Raw genomic sequence first — 21,286 nt, forward strand, 5'->3', positions numbered from 1 at the left:
CATAAAATAAATCTCAATCTGGATCTTTCGATGGTGATTAATCTTGGATTATTTCCTTTTCTACTGTGTGTTATTATAGTTTAATCAGGCATTAATCAGTATCGTGGAAATAGATGTAAACTTGTTTCCATTGAGAAAAAGTAATTTATTACTTCATTTTCACAGTAACTGTATTTTTTTTTCAGTGTAAAGTGTTTCATACTCTGGAAATAGCACTTATGTGAACACTTTTGTGGAAAAGCAGAGGGAGGCTTCCATCTTAAGAAACCATACTCCATTCTTAAATTTCACAGGCATTGCACACTACACAGCTGCATGGAGAAATCAATAATTAAAAATGGGCTCTCTCTCTTTTTTTTTTTTTTTTTTGAGACATGTGAAGGTATATAGTTTGGTTGGCCTCAATCACAAATGTCTAAAGTTCCCAAACAGATTAACAAACTTTTCTTCTGAAACAGAGAAATGGATTGTACTATCTAACTAAAGTGACTACAGCTCAGACTCCAGTGTACTGTAGTCACTGAGACTGGAGGTGTGTTTTAAAACCACTCCAGATTTCTCAGGAGAATATACACGTATCTCTACATGCATGTGTGTGTGTGTCTTGATCTTCAGTTGCAAAGCATATTTCCTGTACTGTGTCAGGTAAAGATCCCTTAAACAGAGTACTAAATGTCAGTCTTTATTTATTCTAGAACTTTTGAAAAACATGGTGATTGTCAGGCAAGAGAACAGAGCAGGTAAGGATAAAAGAATATATTCTGGTAACTTAGTGCTGAGGGGATAACATTGAAACTGAATTATGAAAATAAAGAATTTGCAAACAAAATACTGTAACATATTACATCTTCAGAAGAGAAAAAAGCTTTATAATATAGTCCATTGGAGAAGACAGATGAGTTGTACAATCTATAGACAAATTACCTCAGTGAACTTTTCCACAGAGTTTGAAGCTGTCCCACATATCTGAATCAACAGTTCTCTATCAGTGCAATTAAGTTGGCAAACAAGATGGAACCCATTTGCCTTTCTAGTATTTCTGTTTCAGTTTCCCAGTTTATCTTCCGAACTTTAATCATTAGTTAATAGACAGTAGTTAATAGACATCATTAGTTAATAGACATTGAACCCAGAGTTTATAAGATTATTCCACTATAAATGCAGACAGTGATAGCCATTATTTATCTAGTGTGTGATTCAATGAAATTAAAAGAAATAAAATCAAGGTAGAGGATGGACTGTTAAAATGAGGGGAATCTGAGATCCTTGTAAAATAATAGACCACACTGAAAATGGAAAACATTTAACTCTCAGTGAATGGACCATTCTTTGTAAATGTTCAAGGAAGAAGGACCCCATGACTGAGATGTATGTATGTATATATGATAATGAATAATAATATATATGCTCTGCTTCATGCCATTGACAAATGGCTCTCATTTTAAAGATATATCTTATTGTTTAATAGTGTATATGTGTGTGTTTACATGAGTGCAGGTCAGAGCAGAAGACAGATCTCCTGGGGTTAGAATTATGGGAAGTTGTGAGCAACCAAATGTGGGTGTTAGATTCCAAACCCTGGTTTTCCTCAAGAGCAGCAGCAAATCCTCTGTACCATTAGGGCATTTTTCAAGTCCCTGGTTCTCTTTCTTATGTCTCAATTCCACTTACTTTTAATAATAAACAGAATAATCATTATTATTATAGACCAGAAATGACTTCACTTTTTTATTTTATTTTTATTAATTATACTTTATTCAATTTTTTTTCATTTTTTAACTTTTATTAATTACACTTTATTCATTTTGTATCCCCCATAAGCCCCTCCCTCCTCTCCTCCAGGTCCCACCCTCCTCCCCCCTTTCTGCATGCATGCCCCTCCCCAATTCCACTGATAGGGGAGGTCCTCCTCTCCTTCTTTCTGATCTTAGTCTATCAGTTCTCATCAGAAGTGGCTGCATTGTCAGGGTTCTAGGTTATCTCCATGAATAGTCCTTGGTTGGAGTATGAGTCTCTGGGAAGTTCCCTGTGTTCAAATTTTCTTGTTCTGTTGCTCTCCTTGTGGAGTTCCTGTCCTCTCCAGCTCTTACTATTTCCCACTTCTTACATAAAATTCCATTCACTCTGCCTGTCAGTTGGCCATCAGGTTCAGTATCTGCTTTCACAGTCTGCAGAACCTGCTACAGAGGGCCTCTGAAAGCCAGAAGAAGAAAACAGGAAACAACCTAGGAACCTGCCACAGAGGGCCTCTGAATGACTTCACTTTTAATGAATGATAGAGTACTGTGAATCAGCAATTATACACTCATGTAATAAGCATTACATTTCCCATAAATGTATTATCTATAATATACAATATGATATATTAGAGCCCACAACACAAAAACGAATTTTCTTTTCTTTAAAGAAAGTCAATAAGAAGATCAGATAAAGTACTTACAATCACGTTGAAAGCTTGGTATGGTAAAAGATTTAGCAATTGTAAAAGCAAAGAGGGACTTAACCAAGCAAGAAAAAAGGTCACAAGGACTAGTCAAAGACAAAACAATGGAGCTAAGTTTTAAAATGCAGATGAGCTCATAATGTGTTGACACTATATATAAACCTCTGGCTTTTGATATAGAAATTGAAGATAAAAGGAATCAGTTTAAGTATATAAGTGTTAATTACATAGCTTCTGAAGCACCAACCAAGGACTATGTACGGACTGGACCTAGGACCCCTACACATATGTACCTGGTGTATACCTTGGTCTTCATATGGGTATCCTAGTAAGGGGAGCAGGAGCTGTTGTTGGCGAGGACTTTCTTGCTTGCATTTCAATCACTTCCCCATGGTGGAGATGCTTTTCCAGGCCACTATGGAAGAGGATGAGCTCAATCCTGATGACGTGCTGGAATGGGTAGGGGGCGGGGAAGTCCCCTCTTCTATGGGGCAGGAACAGTAAGGAAGAAGAGGAAAGGAGGGTATGACCAGGAGGAGAGGAGGGGATGGAATGTAAAGTGAATTAATTAATTAAAAAAATACATTGTGTCTCTCATTCTTACCAGAATGCATTAAATCAATCATGTGAGCTATTGTTTCTTAATAAGTCTATTCGAACAATAACAGCAAAGATATGTTCTTCAGATGAAACTCCAAGTTGTGGAAAACACAAAGCAATGGGAGTCCATGTAATTATGCCAAATTAAAAAGGCTCAGAGTCATGAAAATGAGGCAGAATGAGCTTACCTCACCGCCTCTTTCCCCCTTCTACTTTAAATGTGCTGTACTATTACACATACTCTTTCCATTTGTTTTGTCTTGTTGAGACAAGGTCTCTCTGTGTAGCCTTGGCTACCCTGGGTGCACTTTGTAGAGCAGAAGAACCTGTGGTTAGCATATAGATTTCATTCTTAACACCAAAACATCTTTCTCTTCTAGATATATTTGTTCAGTGTACACATACATTGTGACTTCCATCATCCTGGAAGGAACATTTTCTTTTGACTCCTTTTTTTCTCTATCATCTTTCTAAAACATTGAAATAATTTTCCAGTCTCTTTAGCAACTGTTTTTGATCTTTTGTGATCACTGCATTGCCTTCAGACATCCCTTTTAAGTATTGTTCTCCATGTTAGCAGTAAACTTCATATTGTAAACAGCTCACCTGACACTTCATCACGGTGCAATGAGCATAAACTCATTACTAAACCTTACTTTTTCCATTTACGAATATACATCTCTAATAAACAAGATTATTGTTTAATATTTCATACACTCTTGGGAGAAATTTTCTTTTCTAGGCTTCTAGGGTACTCCATACTCCAAATTTACATCTTACTTCATTTCGAATCTTTACATCTTTTTAAAGAAAAATTAAGCAAAGCTCTACTTTAATTCCTAATGTCTATCTGTAAGCTCCTTAGTTGTTTATATATATTGTTATATATATGTGTGTATATTATATATTGTTTATATATATATATTTACTATCTATAAGGTAATTCACCTAAAATTGTTTTTTTTTTCTAATTCAGGTTTCTCCACAACTTTAATTTTTTAAATTGCTCACCTCTTTAATACCAACACTTAGATCCCTAGTACTGAAATTATTAATATTATCATTATCTTAAGTAAATTATTTGATACTCTCATATATAATCTTTCTATGTTACATGAACACTATCCATAATCTCAGCTAAGAGAGTTAGAGCTTGTGGCATAGACTCTTCAAGCAACCAGCAGATTAGCTAGCTATATTTCTAGAAAAAGAATATTTTTGTTTGAGTATGTGTATATGGTATATATTTTCTATTTAGAGAAAACACAGTCTTTTAAAACACAATTATTGAATAAACTAAGAAATTGGTCTAAGGAGAAATACTGAATGATTAAGTGGTTTTTTGATATGCAGATATGGCAAAATAATGACTGTAGCCCATGAGTATGTGTATATTTTGACACTTTAATTGGATAAGCAAAGGACTAATTTTGAGAAAATGGCAATGTTTTATTTATACTAGACCAGAGAAATAATGGAATTATAGTATTATTGTGGCCTTATCATATAGCTTAAAAGCATAACATACAATCAAACCTCTTTAAGTTCACCATCAGTTCACTGAGGCCCAGCGAGTACAATTTTAAAATTCATCCATGCATAGCTAATTAGGGAGATTTGATACTGGAGCACCTTTATTTTATTCTTCATTATTTTCTTGTTCCAGCAGAAACTGCCCCACGAGTAAAATTATGTATAATACGCCCAGCTGATATGAGGTCTGGAGGCCTTCAGAGCAGTCATAAGTAGAAATGGTTGGCTTATGAGTTAACTTGGTGCTCTTACTTCATCCATTTCTTTTCCTTGTTTTTCACTGCAAATGAAAGTACAATACCTTTGAGAGATAAATCAGAACAAAACAAGGAGCCAATTCATATTTATAAAAGAGGAACCCTACTGAGTTTTTACATGAATTCTAAATCTTTGTTAAATGTTTTTATCAGTGTATTAATTATATAAAATAATGGGCTTTGTTATATTTAATACATATACAATATACAATTTAATCATAATCACCCACCCTCATTACCCTATTTGGTCCTCCTTCTAAAGTTAATCCTCTTCTCTTCATAACTAGTTCCTTTTTACTTTCATTTCTCATTTTTGTTTATTTTGATGACCACTGAGTTTCCTTAGTTTTTATTGAAATGTAGCTAGAGTTTTTAAAAATGAAAGCAGGTGCATATAATCATTGGGTATACCCACTGATAAAATATATTTACATATGTCACCAAGTGTGATCTGCTTATAAGTCTTTTGAGAGTGGGGAGAGGAGGTTAATAGGCTCAAGGTTATGTTGATCTTGTTCAGATAACCAAAGCAACTGTGAATGTGGAGGGCAACAGCCTTGCCATCATGTCATTCATGAAACTTAGTGTTCTAAACCATTCCCAAAACCCTCCCCTATAGATCTTATAACCCTTCCACCCTCAATTCAGTAATGTTCTTTGAGCCTTTTAGGGAACTTATAAATGTCCCATTTTTGGCTAGGCATTGAACAGTAATTTATTCTTTTTCTAATTATGAGTCACTGAACTTACCATCGGCCACTGCAAAAGGAAGCTTCTCTGATTAAAAAATCCCATGGCAGTTCAGTGTCCAAGTGGGTTACATAGTAATGGGAAGAGGGACTGCCTCTGACACAATCTGATTGGCCTGCTCTTTGATCACCTCCCCCTGAGGAGGGAGCAGCCTTACCAGGCCACAGAAGATGACAATGCAGCTACCTCTGATGAGAACTGATAGTCTAAGATCAGAAAGAAGGAGAAGAAGACCTCCCATATCAGTGGACTTGGGGAGGGGCATGCATGCAGAAAGGGGAGGAAGGGTAGGATCGGGAGGGGAGGAGGGAGGGGCTTATGGGGGGATAAAAATGAATAAAGTGTAAATAATAATAATAATAATAATAATAAAAAGAAAAAATCCATTTTATTCTCTTCTGAGATGATTATAGAACCTAACAAAATTCCTAGGAATGAAAACATTTTTTTTTATATCTCTTATATCAAAAACGTGGGTTTTTTGTTTGTTTGTTTGTTTTTGGTTTTGTTTTTTTTTTAATTTGGTCACACTTCCTCTGGTCTTTTCCTGATACCATTTTCTTTTCCAAAGTTGTTTCTCTATACTTTGGTGTTCAAACCCAAAATATCACCTATATCCCCGATACTACTGAATCAGCAGTGAGACATTAACTGGTTATCTTCTACTGTTCCATTACACAAAATTATTACTTTATTACATGTAGTTTATTCCTAAGATATCACTTTATACACTTAATGGGTTTATTTAAATTGACTCTTGGTTGCATTATGTGTGTGATGGGTTTTTAATCTACACAGATTATCTCTCTCTCTCCCTCTCTTTCACACACCAACATGTTTTATGTTTTGTTTTCTTTTTTTAATCTTTTTCACATTTACTTTACTGGGAGGTACACTTATACAACAATGTGGTAGTGGAGGCTAGGGGACATTTGGAAGTTGGTTCACTTCCTCCACATTGTGGGTCCTAGGAGATGAACTCAGTTATTAAGGCTCAGCAACAAGCACCTTTACCCATTGAATCACCTTGAAGGTCCTATTTCACATACTTCACATTTCCCTTTTAAGGCCTGAAGCACACACACATTTTAATTATGTAAGAAAATGCCTCCATGTGTTTGAAATGTCTGCTCCAGCTGATGAAAGGATTTCACTTAATAAATACCCAGCTGTAACTATTAAAATTAACTCATCTTTCTGTAAGATTGAATGAAATGCTCCAAAGGACTGCAATGGGGTGGAATGCAGTGTCAGCAAATTGTAGAACTGTAGGAAAATAGGGCATATACTTTTTTTGATTGAATGAATAATTATGAGTGTGAGAAAAAATAACTTCTGTCTTTCAAATTTTGTGTTATATAATTATTATAATTATGAGTTAACAGTTGTGGATGTATTCTGGATGCCAGATACTTAGGATTTTTATTTTCTTGATAGCTCTGTAAGATAGGTATTTAAAAAAAATAAGAAAATTAGATCCAAATATGATGCTTCAGAAATAGTCTGGCTATCACAAAATTCGTGCATTAAAAAATTGTCTACTATGAACTGATTGGCCTGATCTTTGATCACCTCCCCCTGAGGGGGGAGAAGCCTTACCAGGCCACAGAGGAAGACAATGCTGCCACTCCTGATGAGACCTAATAGACTAGAATCAGAAGGAAAGAAAAGACGATCTCCCTTATCAGTGGACTTGAGGAGGGGCGTGTGTAGAGAAGCTGGACAAAGGGAGGGATCGGGAGAGAAGGAGGGAGGGAGCTACAGGGGGGATACAAAGTGAATAAAATGTAATTAATAAAAAATTGAAAATAAAAAATTGTCTACTAACACACTAGATGTAACAAAACAATCTCATAAAATACAGAGAATCTAGAGTTAATTTTTAGGTAAAAATAATGAATTATCTTGAACATCACTTTAGAATACCCCACATTCATGGCCCCTTTAGCAATGAAATATCTATTTCAAGACTACTCCCTTTTTTAATCCTGTACTTTGATTGTAAATCACTTTTCTTCCCTGGAAAATCAGTTTTGTGCCTGGTTTTCTCTCTCTACTTGACCTAATGCATCCTCTTTGCTGGATTTCAGATGAATATCAGAGATCTATTTCTCATTTCTCTCCTGAATATATAACATCCCCACTCCATATAATCTGTTCATGAGATCATGGCACTTATATTGTGCTTTCCCATGTCAAAGCATCCATCCATACACTAACCCAAGAAACAACACTAAATTCCTTCTGAAAACTCTAGTTTGAGGTTGTGATAATAACAAGGCTTTACAATAAATCCCGATCAAAAGTCTATAGTATGATCAAAGAGCCTGCCACTGAGTTCATGCCAGAGATAACCCCTGCTCCCCTTTCTAGGACACCCACTTGGAGAATGAGTCAATGGGCTACACCTGAGCATGGGTTTTAGGTCCAATCCATGCGTGGTCCTTGATGGGAATATCAGTCCTGGCAGGGCCCCATATCCCAGTTTTGTTGTTTTTGTTTTGTTTTGTTTTAGCTCTGTTGTTCTCCTTTTGGAGCTCCTGTCCCCTGGGGGTGGAGTGCAGCCTTGCCAGGCCACAGAAGAAGACAATGCAGCCAGTCCTGATGAGACCTGATAGGCTAGGGTCAGATAGAAGGGGAGGAGGTCCTCCCCTATCAGTGGAGGGGAGGAGGTCCTCCCCTATCAGTGGAGGGGCATAGAGGGAGAAGAGGGAGGGGCATAGGGTGAGAAGAGGGAGGGAGGGTGGGATCAGGAGGAGATGAGGGAGGGGGCCACAGTCTTGATACAAAGTGGATAAATTGTAATAAATAATAATAAAAAGCTTTAAAAATAAATTAAGAAGAAAAAATGTGTACAGTATATATTTTGACTTTCAAAAGTTTTGATGATGATTACATATTAGCCTATATTTAACCAATATCATATTATAATTCTGTAGATTACTGTTTGGCCAGGTGTCATACAGGATGTAAACAGTACTGTGCTCCTTTTCCACGGGTGCTAAGTTACTCATAGTCCTTGGTTTGTGATTCTTCCCTTTCTTATTTTTTCAAAGCTAGACACATCACATCACGTCTGTGGTTACATGTTCCCAAGAATCTTCTGGTCTCCATAGTCTCTTTTCTACATTAAAAATACTTTCTTATCATGCTACCATCACTTGGATATCACAAAAGAATTACCCATAGTAACTCATACAATTTACAAATGAAATATATTTCAATTTAATTACATTATCTCATGTAAGATAGAAAAAAATTAGGAATCAAAAAAAAAAATCCCATCTATGTTACTCAAAAACAAAGAAAGCAAATAGGTGGACTGGGTAGGTCATCCCACCAGGGAGAAGTGATCAAGGAGCAGGCAACTGAGTTCATGTCAGAGACTGTTTCTTCTCCTCTTACTAGGGAACACACATGGAGACTGAGCTGCTTAAGAGCTACATCTGAGCAGACTGTCTAGGTCCTCTCTATGAATGGTCTTTGATTGATGCATCAGTCTCTGAAGTCCCTTCCCTGCTTCTAATATTACCACATTTAATATTTTTTCTTGTTTTGTAGATTTAGTGTTTTGATTAGTATATATCAGGACGAATTGCTTTTCTTGTCTAGTCTATTTGGTAGGCATCTTGTGTGTCCTAAATGCTTAGATTATAAGCATAAGCCACCCCATCCAGTTAGAAATTAGAACTGTAACTATAGAATCTAATTAAGTTTAGTTTTTGAATGGCTATAAGCATCTAGAGAGAGCAAGGAAGTGTATAAGGGCGTTGCAGAGACAGAGGGAAGGGGAAAATAATGTACTGATATTTTAATTTTAAAATAAAATAAAAGAACAAAAAAATCCATAAAACATCTATTTACTTGTATCTTTTTCCCCCAGTTTGTTTTGCCCTATTCTGCTTTGTTTTTTTTTTTACCTTATTTTATTTTTCCTATTTTAGATTCCTTTTGTTATCCATTTAAAATTTTTTATTTATTTTCTTTTTATTTATTTATTTATTTTTATCAGTTACATTTTATTAACTCTGTATCCTGATCCGTGTCCTGATCCCTCATTCCCTCCCAGTCCCTCCCTCCCTCCCTCATCTCCACCGTGCCCCTTTCCAAGTCCACTGATAGGGGGGACCTCCTCCCCATTCATCTGATCCTGTTTTATCAGGTATCTTCAGGACTGGCTGCAAAGCCCTCCTCTGTGGCCTAACAGGACTGCTCCTCCCTTCGGGGGTGGAGAGACCAAAGAGCTAGTCATTGAGTTCCTGTTAGAAATAGTCCCTGTTCCCCTCACTTTGGGAAACCAATTGGTTACTGAGCTACCACAGGCTACATTTCATGTGTGTTGGTGTTTACCCTGCATGTATGTCTGTGTGAGGGTGTCAGATCCACTAGAATTAAAGTTACAATTGTGAGCTGCCATGTGGGCGCAGGAAATTGTACCTGGCTCCTCTGGAAAAGCAGCCTGTGCTGTTAACTGCTAAGCCATCTCTCCAGCCCCACCTGTTTGTATTCTATTGGATGAATAAGTGTATGGAAATGGGTAGTGAGGAGGATGTGAGAGCAGTTGGAAGAGGGGAAACCATAATCAGAATATACTGTAACGGGAAAAAATCTATTTTCAATAAAATAAACTCAATCGTGGAACACACAGGACTGTTGAGGTGGGCTTGGGAGGTAGAGTGTTCACTTGGCATAGTCCTGACGTTAGCCTCAGAAGCACAAAAGGAAAGGCAAGTAACACACCTACAGATACACACACACACACACACACACACACACACACACACTAGTGATTACTTGATTAGCACCATTCCCATTGCCTGGCTTGCAAGCTTCTACATAAATTTTTATAATTTTTCACTTGACCTCAGCTTGCTCCATGACCAGGCATCTTTGCTGAAATGGGCAGTGCCACATAGGGTGCTTGCACTAAGTCCAAGGAAACACAAGTGTCTGTTCCAGTTCCTGACACAGAGGGAACAGAAAAGATGTCAGCCAGCCACCCCACAGCCAAAGTTTCAACAGCTCTGCTTACACTTTCTAACAAAACCAAAACTGGATTGTCCACAGCTCACTTTAAGTGACAGTTTTAAGCGTTTTTAAGCTCCTCGTATCTTTTTAATTGTAAGAATTTGTCTCAAATATATACATACTTACACACACACACACACCTCATATGTATTGGTTCTTAAAATATCACTCATGTATACAATATATCTGGATTATTTGTTTCCCTGCTCCCACACTCCAACTCCTTCTGGATCACCAATGTTTCATCCCAATTTTCCTATCATGCACATTTACACATCTACATTTTTCCAACCAAGGCCAAAAGTAGAGCTACCCACATGCTCACGGATGTGCACTCATCCACTGGAACAGACTCCACCTAGCAGGTGTCACAGCCCTGAAGAAAACTGAGTCCTACGCAAGGAACCATAGTTCCTCTCCTGAGCGTAGGGTTCTAGAAACTCTCCCCTGTTCTTCCTGGAATTTAGGCAGGTGTGATCCTGGGCAGTTCTTGTGCAGGCAGCCACAGGAGCTGGGATTTCAAGTGTTCAACAGCCCAGGTCTAGAAGACATTTTCCTCCCTGATCTCTAACTCTAAAAGCTTTCTGCTGTCTTCTGTGATCCTCCCTAACCCTTGCAGGAAGGGCTGTGTCTCAGATGTCCCATTTAGGGCTGCATACTCCACTGAATTCTCCACTCATTGAAAATTTGGGAGTCTTAGTATTAATTGTACTCTGTGGCAAAAAAAAAAAAAAAAAAAAAGCTTCTCTCATGGGAATGAGGACAGGTTGAATCTATGCTTACAGAGATATGTGTTCAAAAGGCAGATTCATACTTTGTAATTTTACTAAACTGGTTGCTCAGAAAATTACCTAAATGGTTTTAAAAAGTTGAAGTATTCAAATAAGCATTCCCATATAGTAATCTAGGTTAAAAAGAAAAGCATTATAGACATGAGAATACAAAGTGAGCAATATTTTGCAGGAAAGGTAGTTTGTGAGTATATAAGAATGTGGTTCCAGGCCATCTCCATGAGTGGTCCTGGGCTGGAGTATCAGTCTCAGAAAAGACCCCAGTACCCAGACTTTTTGGATCTATTGCTCTCCTTGTGGAGCTCCTCTCTTCTCCAGGTCTTACTGTCTCCCACTTCTTTCATAAGATTTCTTGTACTCTGCACCTGCAGAGAAGTAGCCTATGGCAGTTCAGTGTCCAAGGGGTTCCATAGTAATGGGAACAGGGACTGTCTCTGATAGGAACTGATTGGCCTGCTCTTTGATCACCTCCTCCTGAGAGGGGAGCAGCCTTACCCAGCCACAGAAGAAGACAATGCAGCCACTCCTTTTGAGACCTGATAGACTTAGATTAGAGGAAGGGGAGGAGGACCTCCCTTATCAATGGACTAGGAGAGGGACATGGGTGGGGAAGAGGAAGGGTGAGATTGGGAGGGGAGGAGGGAAGGAGGGAAGGAGGTACAGGGGCCTACAAAGTGAATAAACTGTAATTAATAAAAATAAAAATAATTAATAAAAATAATATGGTTCATTTGTATAAAATATCACAGTTTTGAAAAAAACCCGTGACTACTGACCACATTTATTCAAAGGACAGGTTTCTACAGTCTCTAAAATTCCCTTTTTATTGTATGTTGACAACAAAGACGAATGAGCATCTGCTCTTGCCAAACTGAAATCGTTATCTTTTGGGTTTATCTGCAGAAGATTAACTGAAGTTTCAGAAAATTAATCACTTTGTACATTCAAAAATCTAACCAATACCTAGAACGCTTGATCAGCACAATCAATTTTCATGATTAATTGGAAAAGGGCCAAAACAAAGTTCTTTAATGTAAATTTCTGCTTGCTGGTTTATTTAAAAACAAGCACTTAATCTGGCATGTGTGGCATGGAAATCAGATTTACTGCCACATCATTGCAACCAAAACAAAGAAGCAAGCATCTTACATTAAAACTAGAGCAAGAGAGTATCCTCCAAGAGAGCAGGTACAATGATACACTCACAAGCACATATCCCTCCTTTCTTATAAGAAGTGTTCTCGGGCCTCATGTCAATTTTCTTCTTCCGTGCAAGATCTCCCTGCAAAAGTCTGAATGCCAGAAGTTCCCACCTAGCCTTTTCAGTTACATAACTGAAAAGCTCAGTAGTCAGGTCCAGATGCCTGCAAACCACTTTAAACGCCCACATGCTTTCTTTTAAACTCTAGGTCTTATAGTCTAAGAAAGTCTGTGCTTGCCCTCAGAACTTATGGAGTCCTCAAAATCTGTCCATTCCTTTAGGATTCACCCCAGCTATGCAGACTGCTGATTCTAGAAAAGACTAATGAAGTATAGTTAGGACTAATGAAGTATAGAAAGTGTAACGGGGTTTCAGGAATAAAGCTTTTAGGAATAAAAGGGTCATATACCAATAAGTTGACATGAGACAAAATAAAACTAAGTCATGAAAGTAATCTGTCCTGTACAGATACTCTGCGGCTCTGCTGTGGTCTTCGTGTTGGACAGAAGTTCTGTGCTCCTGAGCCCCTTCCCACCTATGATGTGTCTTCCTCCGTAGAAATTACATCATCACGGTTTGGAAAGGCCACTCCAAATACCCAGTCCTTAGCCCAACACGATCTGCACAAAAGCTCTTTCATCTCTCATTTTCAAATAAATACTCATGTCTCCTCTAACTGAAAGAGAAACACAAACATATTTTAAAATTAAGCCTAAATTCACTCTCTTAACTGTGCTTGCAGTGTTCATAATAATATTATGGACTTCATTCCTATATGCTCACTTTAATCAATTTCCTGTTTAAACTGTCTTTCTAGAATCATGTATATGTAGATCTACAGCTTTCCATCCCCACAAGGGAATACAAATATTCAGTGGTTAGCAGGTAGCAGTGGCACTGCAGCAACATGCTTTCAACTGGAAAACTTTCCTGGTGGGTTATAAGTAATAACACCCACAATCACTGTTTAAGCAAAAACACTAGCTTTGAACTTGATATTTCCTCCCAGAATGGCCAAGAAAACAGTTTGCCTATATTTGTAAAAGTCAAAATCAACTTGCAAGTTCCCAAACTGTCCTGTATCCTTTTTGAACAAGCAACAGCATTTTGCTGACTCTCCATGACCCATTCGATGCATCTAGACCTGTTTATTTTCCCCCTATGCCTTAATTTATTAAAATAAATGTTGCCTTTTCTTGGTATGAGCAAAAATAAATGATGCCTCACACTGTGCGTGGGTTCTCGCTCATGACAGTCCAGACTGCTAACAGATTGTTAATATGTTACCAGCTCTATTATAAGATCCTCAAAGATGCCATTTGTGAAGTCAAACGCTCCATGCAAAGAAGTGCTGCTCAACAAAGCTGGGATAGATACTGAGAAACCCATATGCTTCCTAAATACAGGTGTAGGAGACGGAGATATCTGGGCATGCTCCAGTAATTTCTGCTGCCTTATCTGGGTGTGGCCACTCTGGGAAGCATGATGTTAACAGAAAGAGTACGGAAATGTCTCTGCCTTCTAATTCACATCTACATATATTAAAATGGAAGCTACTCTAAAATCAGACATTTCTGTAAAAGAGGAATCTGAAGAGAAAATGAACAATGACTGGACTGAATAAAATTAAAAATATTTTGGTTCCGTCAAAAGGTGCTGGTGAAAGCAAGCCTTTAACCTGATGTGACTCATAAAGCCTCAAGATACGGTGTTACTCAAAACTTCAATGTATTATTCATGGTGAACCTGCTAAATTATACATAAATAAACCCCTTCCTTTATGAACTGAACTCTGGGGTTCCATTGACATTATAAAAGGGATTCGAGTTTTAACTAGGAAAAAGGGTGATACCTAACAAGAGTACCTATCCTGTACTCACAGGCTGTGCTTTGTAAAGACAGCCCAGAAACCTTTCAGGGGATGTGAGTTCTGGTGGGTGAACATCATCTGTTCTGTTTCCTAGAGCTACTTGTTATTGCAAGGAAAATGGTCCACTGTAGGTTGTCATGGTTGCCACCTCGATCCTTAGAGATGCAGTGTCAGCAAGGTTCTGCCACTGTTTTATGCACACCCAGACGCATTCCACCCAAACAAATCTGAGTACACACTTGCCAGCCACTGTAGAAAATATTTTACACACACAAATTTGTAACGAGATTGAATATCTTAATTTTATTGTACCTTATTGAGTATTCTTTACAGCATAATGAAAAAAGTAGTATCTTCTGAAGGATCTTCCTTTTATATGTTTTACATATTTTTCAATATTTCTTTTTGTTTTTTTTTAATTTATTATTATTAGCTATAAATGTTCTTTTTAAAATGTATTTAATTTTATTTTAAGTGCATTAGTTTGACCCTATCAGATGCTTTGGAAATGGAGTTACAGATAGCTGTGAGCCGCCATGTGGGTATGTGGGTGCTGGGAATTGAACAGAAACAGTGTTGTTAACCACTGAGCCATCTCTCCAGACCCCGTAAATATTCTTTTATTACCTCAGATGAGGGATGAGATGAGATCTGCACACAAGCTTTACAAATACATCTATCTCAGTTCTCTCTCTCTCTCTCTCTCTCTCTCTCTCTCTCTCTCTCTTCCTCTGTACTGCTAAAAGTAATCTTTCCTGTCTGTTCTCATGACTGTTAGGTATATCTTGCCACTTACTAATTCTGTCAAATCTTTTTCTTATTTGTCACCTTATCTGCCATCCAATTAGATGTCAGGGTTTGGGATTCGAGGTGTTCAAAAAATTTCAGCCAAAGGAATTAAAGTTGTGGAATGTCTATATTCCAGCCCAAGGGATTAAAGGTGTGTTCTAAGAGCAGCCATGATGTTAGATTAAAATTCCTCTACAATTAAATATATCTATATATATTTAAATATATATATATACATATTTACATATATATAATAGATACACACACACACACACATATATATATATATTAAAAAGACAAATCTTTTAATGTAAGTATTATGACCCAAACTGGGCTCACCAGTACTCTTGATCAGGATAGCTTCCTTGGTTTATCCCTGACATTCCTGGCGACTGCTTCTTATCCCATGTGTGGATGATGATCTTGTGTTTGTTTGTTTGTTTGTTTGTTTGTTTGTTTGTTTTTGAGACAAGGTCTCACTATCAAATCCTGGCTGGCCTGGAACACATCATATAGACCAAGCTGACTTTGAACTCTGAGAGATCCTCCTGAATCTACCTCCTGAGTACTGAGATTGAAAGTATGTGTCACTATACCTGGAACACCTAGAAAAATTGTTTGATTTTAGTTTTCTACCCTGATTATAGATTCTCTTAGCTTTAATCCTCATAGTTCCTTCCACGTTTCTTCACATCCAGATTTATCCCCTATTTGTGTCTCCTCAGAAAATAAATAGGCTTCTAAGAGAAAATAAACTAAGCTTAAATATAATAAGATGACACAAAATATAAAACACTGAAATAGGACAAAATAAACAGAAAGAAAAGAACCCAAGTAAAAGGGCGCAAGAAATAGCTCAGAGGGACTGAGTCCCTCACATACTAAGTAATTTGATAAAAACATAAAACTAAGAGATGTAGTAGATGCACAAAAACTTGCAGGGTGAAAAAGAGAAAAAATGTGTGTGGGGGGGGTTGATGTATGTAAAAAATATGTATTTTAAAAGCTGTAACACGACCTTGTGAAACTAGAAACCACCACTGACTTTGTTTTCTGCCATTGAGTCTGTTTTCTGTTGGCCATCTACTATTAGAGATGCAGCCTACCCTTAAGAGTATTTTATATCCCCTTGGAGAGAACTAAATTTTCATTTACAAGTAGTTATCAATTGGCAATAGCTTTTGGGTAAGTGATGAGCGCATGTGTCCAGTTCTTTCAGTTCTAGAACACTATCTGGCCCAGACTCTTGCAGGCCCTATTCATGCTGCCCCAGGTTTTGTGAATTCAAATGAGCATCAACCCTGTGGATTTACAGGACCTTGATTCCTTGGTGGGCCCTATCTCTTCTGTCTCTTACACTCATTCCGACCATCTTCAGCACAGTTCCCTGAGCCCTGAGCAAAGGAATTTGATGGAGACATCACATTTATGGTTGAATGTTAGAAGGTCTCTCAATCTCTGCACATTATCTAGCTTTTGGTCTCTGTTTTTGCTCCCATCTGCTTCAGGAGGCAGTTTCTGTAATAATGGCTGTGCAGGAAATTATTTATAGCATAGCAGAATGTCACTAGGAGCCATTTTACCCAAATCTCTGCCCTACCAATATCAGGTTCTTGGTTATCCAAGCTGCCTTAGATACTGGTTCCTTCTCATGAAGTGGGCCCTAAGTAAAATCAATTATTTGTTGGTTATTCTCACAGGCTTTGTGCCACCATTAAATGAGCAGATTTTGTAGTTGGGTACTTTTTGTAGAGGATGGGTTTGTGGCTGGGTTGGTGTTTATGTTTCTCTTTCGATGGCGCACAGGGCACCTTCCTGCAACAAAGAGTCTAGCACTAAGGGGGAAGTTTCTGTGTAGGCACAAGCTTGATTTCTCCAAGTTTATTGAGTTATGTGAGTCTTGTCTTCAGTAATATAGATCCTTTCCTTCAGTTTGCGGAAAGAAACCTATTGTCCATGTATTACATACATGGATTGGATTGTAATTGTATTGTGCATGTACCTGAACCACATCTGAGATCGTATGAAACATACTGCTCAGTAATGACCTTTTAAATGATTGATTTATTTGTTTTGTGTATATGACTGTTTCACCTGCAGATATGCATGTATACCATGTGAGTGAGTGGCTGGTTCCTGGGGAGATCAGAAGAGATTATTAGAGATCCCTTGGCACTGAAGTTACAGATGATTGTGAGCCCCATGTGGGTGTTTGAAGCCAGACACTGGCCCACCACAAGAGCAGCCAGTATTCTTAACTGTGGAGCCATCTCTTCAGTCCCTAAAGGGAATTTTCAGTAGACACCTCAGGAGCTAGTCAGTTCACACAGAGCTATTTGTAAATGGTTTCATGGGAGTGTATTGTCATCAATCTCTCATCAATTGTCAATTAATTATTAAATACCAATGGATATATACAGTGAAAAAAATAAAGAAACCTATTGTCTTTTCAACAGCCTGGGTGTTTTGGATTTCCATGAAACCCTTTTGGCCAACAGCTCAATTAGAACGTAACCTGTTCCCAGAATAATTAGTTTCATTTGGTGACAAGATATGTCAGCTTGTGGCTCTGTCTCCCCAATCATTAGGTGATTTCATTTATACCATTTATATAGTTTAGGAAGCTTCTGTCGTTTTAGGCTTTCATACTACTCCTCAAATGCCCTTTAATTTTAGCTGCCTGCATTCCCTCTCTGCATTTCCTCCCTCTAACTTCTCCTTCCTAAATTGACCCTCTCTTTCTACTTCCCTTCTACGCACACACGCACATCCAAAACTATGTATTCTATTTAGTTTTTCTTGGAAGGTCTATCTGTCCCCCACCCCCATTCCCTTATACTATATCTAACCTCTGTGGTTCTACAGATTGTAGCTTGATTAGCAATGACTTAATATCCACATAGAAGTGAATACATACCTTATTAGTCTTTCTTAGTCTGGATTACATAATTAGGATATTTTTCTCTTGTTCCATCCATTTGCCTGAAAATTTTATAATTTCATCTTTAATGGTTACACAATAGTCTCATGTGAAAATATACCACATTTTCTTTATCCACACACCTATTGAGAAATGTCGGGGTTGTATCCAGTTTCTGGATAATATGAAAACAGAAGCAATCAACACGGCTGACCATGTGTATTTGTGGTAGGATGAAGTGACCATTGGGTATATGCTGAGAGTGGTGTAGCTGGATGTCAGGGTACATAGATTACCATTTTCCTGAGAAAACACCAAACTAGTTTCCATAGTGGCTGTAAAAGTTTGTACTAATGCCGGCAATGGATGAAAGCTTTCCATTCTCCACATTTTTGCCAGCATAAAATGTCATTTGTTTTATTGATCTTGGTCATTCTGGTAAGTGTAAGGTGAAATCTGAAAATAGTTTCGATTTTCATTTCTCTGATGACTAAGGTTGTTGAACATTTCCTTAAGGGTTTCTCAGACATTTGAAGTTTTTCTTTTTTTGGGGAATTTTCTGTTTAGAATGGTACCCCGTTTTATTTTTTTAATTTTTTATTAATTACTATTTATTCACTTTGTATCCCAGCAGTTTCTCCCTCCTTCACCCCCTCCCAATGACATCTTCCCTCCTTCTTCTACTCCCATGTCCCTCCCTCAGTCCACTGATAGGGGAGGTCCTCCTCCCCTTCCATCTGACCCTACCTTCTCAGGTTTCATCAGGACAGGCTACATTCTCTTCCTCTGTAGCCTGGTAAGGCAGTATCCCCCTCAGGGGAGGTGATCAAAGAGCCAGCTACTGAGTTCATGTCAGAGACAGTCCCTGTTCTCCTTACTAGGGTTATCCACTTGGACACTGAGCTACCATGAACTACATCTGTGCAGGGGTTCTAGGTTATTTCCATGCATGGTCCTTGGTTAGAGTATCAGTCTCAGAAAAGACCCCTGGGGTCATATTTTTGGTTCTGTTGCTCTTCTTCTGGAGCTCCTGTCCCCTCCAGGTCTTTCATCTCCCCTTCTGAAGTTTGGCTATGAGTCTCAGCATCTATGTCTATACCCTGCTCGGTGGAGTCTTTTAGAGACCCTCTGTGGTAGGCTTCTGACATGTTTTCTGTTTTATCCCTCTTCTGATGTCTATCTCATTTGCCTTTCTGGATGAGGATTGATCATCTTATACAGAGTCCTCCTTCTTGCATAGCTTCTTTAGGTGTACAGTTTTCACTGTTTATAATTTTAAGTAGAATATTTTATGTCTAGTGTTTTTAGTTTATATATTTTGCATATTAAGTTCTCTATCAGATGTGTAGTTGGTAAAAAATATATATATATATTTCAGTTTTAGGATGCTGCTTTGTCTGAATAATAGTATCCTTTGCCTTACAGAAGTTTTTTAGTTTTCTAAAGTCTCATGTATTAATTGTTGATTATAGTGCCTGTGTTAACCATGTTCTGTTTAGAAAGTTGTCTCCTGTGCCAATGAGTCCACAGCTATTTTCCACTTTCTCTTCTACCCAGTTCAGTGTATCTGGTTGATGTCTTTGATCAATTTGGAGTTGAGTTTTATGCAGGGTGATAAATATAGCTCTATTTGCATTCCTCTACATGCACACATTCAATTTGAGCAGCATCGTTTCTTAAAGATGCCTTCTTTCCAGTGTTTATTTTTAGTTTCTTCATAAAAAATCAGGTGTCTGTATGTTTGCAAAGTTATGTCTGATGTAGTGCAAATTTAATCCAGCATCATGGCAGCTTTGGTAAGGGATCACATCAAAAGACCTTCTATGTCTATGAGATCTGGCTGGATAGCAAACACACCCTGGATTGCAGTGTGATCTGGCTGGAATACAAACATGCCCTTAGTCAACATCTTTAATCCCTGCAGCTGGAGTACACACCCCTAGCCCTTCTGGCTAGAATATAGACAAAACACAGCTTTTATCCCAAATAATGACCTCTATTGAGGGACAGACTAAGTTCCAAATCAGAGAAAGATTTGACGGAATGAGGAAGAGATAGGATACATCCAACTCTCATGAAAGAGAGGCTGCTTAGGAACAATAGAGAGAGGAAGAGAGAGAGAAAGAGAGACAGAAAGACAGAGAGAGAGACAGAGACAGATAGAAAGACAGTACAGTATGGGTACAGGAATATTGTAGAGTTTGTGGAGAAAGTTTGTAGAGTACACGTACGTGTGTTGTTCAGTTGAGTGCAGCTGAGCTCCCTGCAGTTCAGTTCTTTGAATTTAGAGTCACTTTTTCCAAGCAGAGCAATTCAGTGAGAAGCAGAGAGTAGCCAGCTTGAATCAGTCAACTTGGAGAGAAGTTTTGAGTCGGAACAGCTGAGTTGAATCAGCCAGCCAGAATATAGAAAGAACTAGAAAGGGTGAGTTTATTCAGCAGTAAGGCTTGAAGGCCTGAAAAAAAAATTAAGCCTAGGTTAGCTGATGAAGCCTGGAAGCTGAAGCCTTCAATGGCCAGTCTTGCAGAAGATTAGTTAGATCGAGGCGAGAAGAGTCCAGGCCTAGGCCTAGGGATAGTTAGATAGAAATGCTCTGGGCTTCCCCCAAGCGGTGTATTTGTAAAGCTTGTATGCACCTCTCATCTCGTTCCCTCTTCTGAGAAAAATAAAAGCAACATTTACAGTCTAGGTCTTCAATTAAATTTTGTTGATCAACATGTCTGTGTTTATACGAATATCATGCTGTGTTTACTACTATTCCTTTGAAATCAGGGATGGTGATGCTTCGAGCAGTGCTGTATTGTTCAGGAATATTTGAGCTATCTTGGATTCTTTCATGTTTCCATATAAAGGTGCAAACTGTCTCTTCAATATTTGTAAAAAATTGTGTTGGAATTTTGATAAGGATTTCATTGATCAATCTATAGATTGCTTTTGGTAATATGGTTATGTTTACTACATTAATCCTATTGACCCATGAGGTGATACATGAGCCTGAAAGATCTTTCCAACATCTATTATCTTCTTCAATTTCTTTCCTTAATGACTTGAAGTTTCTATTATACAAGTCTTTCACTTGCTTGGTTAGAGATACCACAATGTTT

The 21,286-nt window shown here is 37.9% G+C and overlaps 1 long non-coding RNA gene across 1 annotated transcript in view; it reads left to right on the forward strand.

Annotated features, from left to right (window-relative positions):
• Window positions 1-692: 692 nt before the first annotated feature.
• Window positions 693-21,286, forward strand: part of LOC132646473 (uncharacterized) — a 29,575-nt gene continuing 8,981 nt past the window's right edge. Inside the window, exon 1 of the long non-coding RNA XR_009584767.1 lies at window positions 693-740. This is a non-coding gene — a long non-coding RNA (uncharacterized LOC132646473). The remainder of the gene's footprint in view (window positions 741-21,286) is intronic.

Source organism: Meriones unguiculatus, chromosome 11 (assembly GCF_030254825.1).
Source record: "Meriones unguiculatus strain TT.TT164.6M chromosome 11, Bangor_MerUng_6.1, whole genome shotgun sequence".
In the NCBI taxonomy this organism is placed as follows: Eukaryota; Metazoa; Chordata; class Mammalia; order Rodentia; family Muridae; genus Meriones; species Meriones unguiculatus.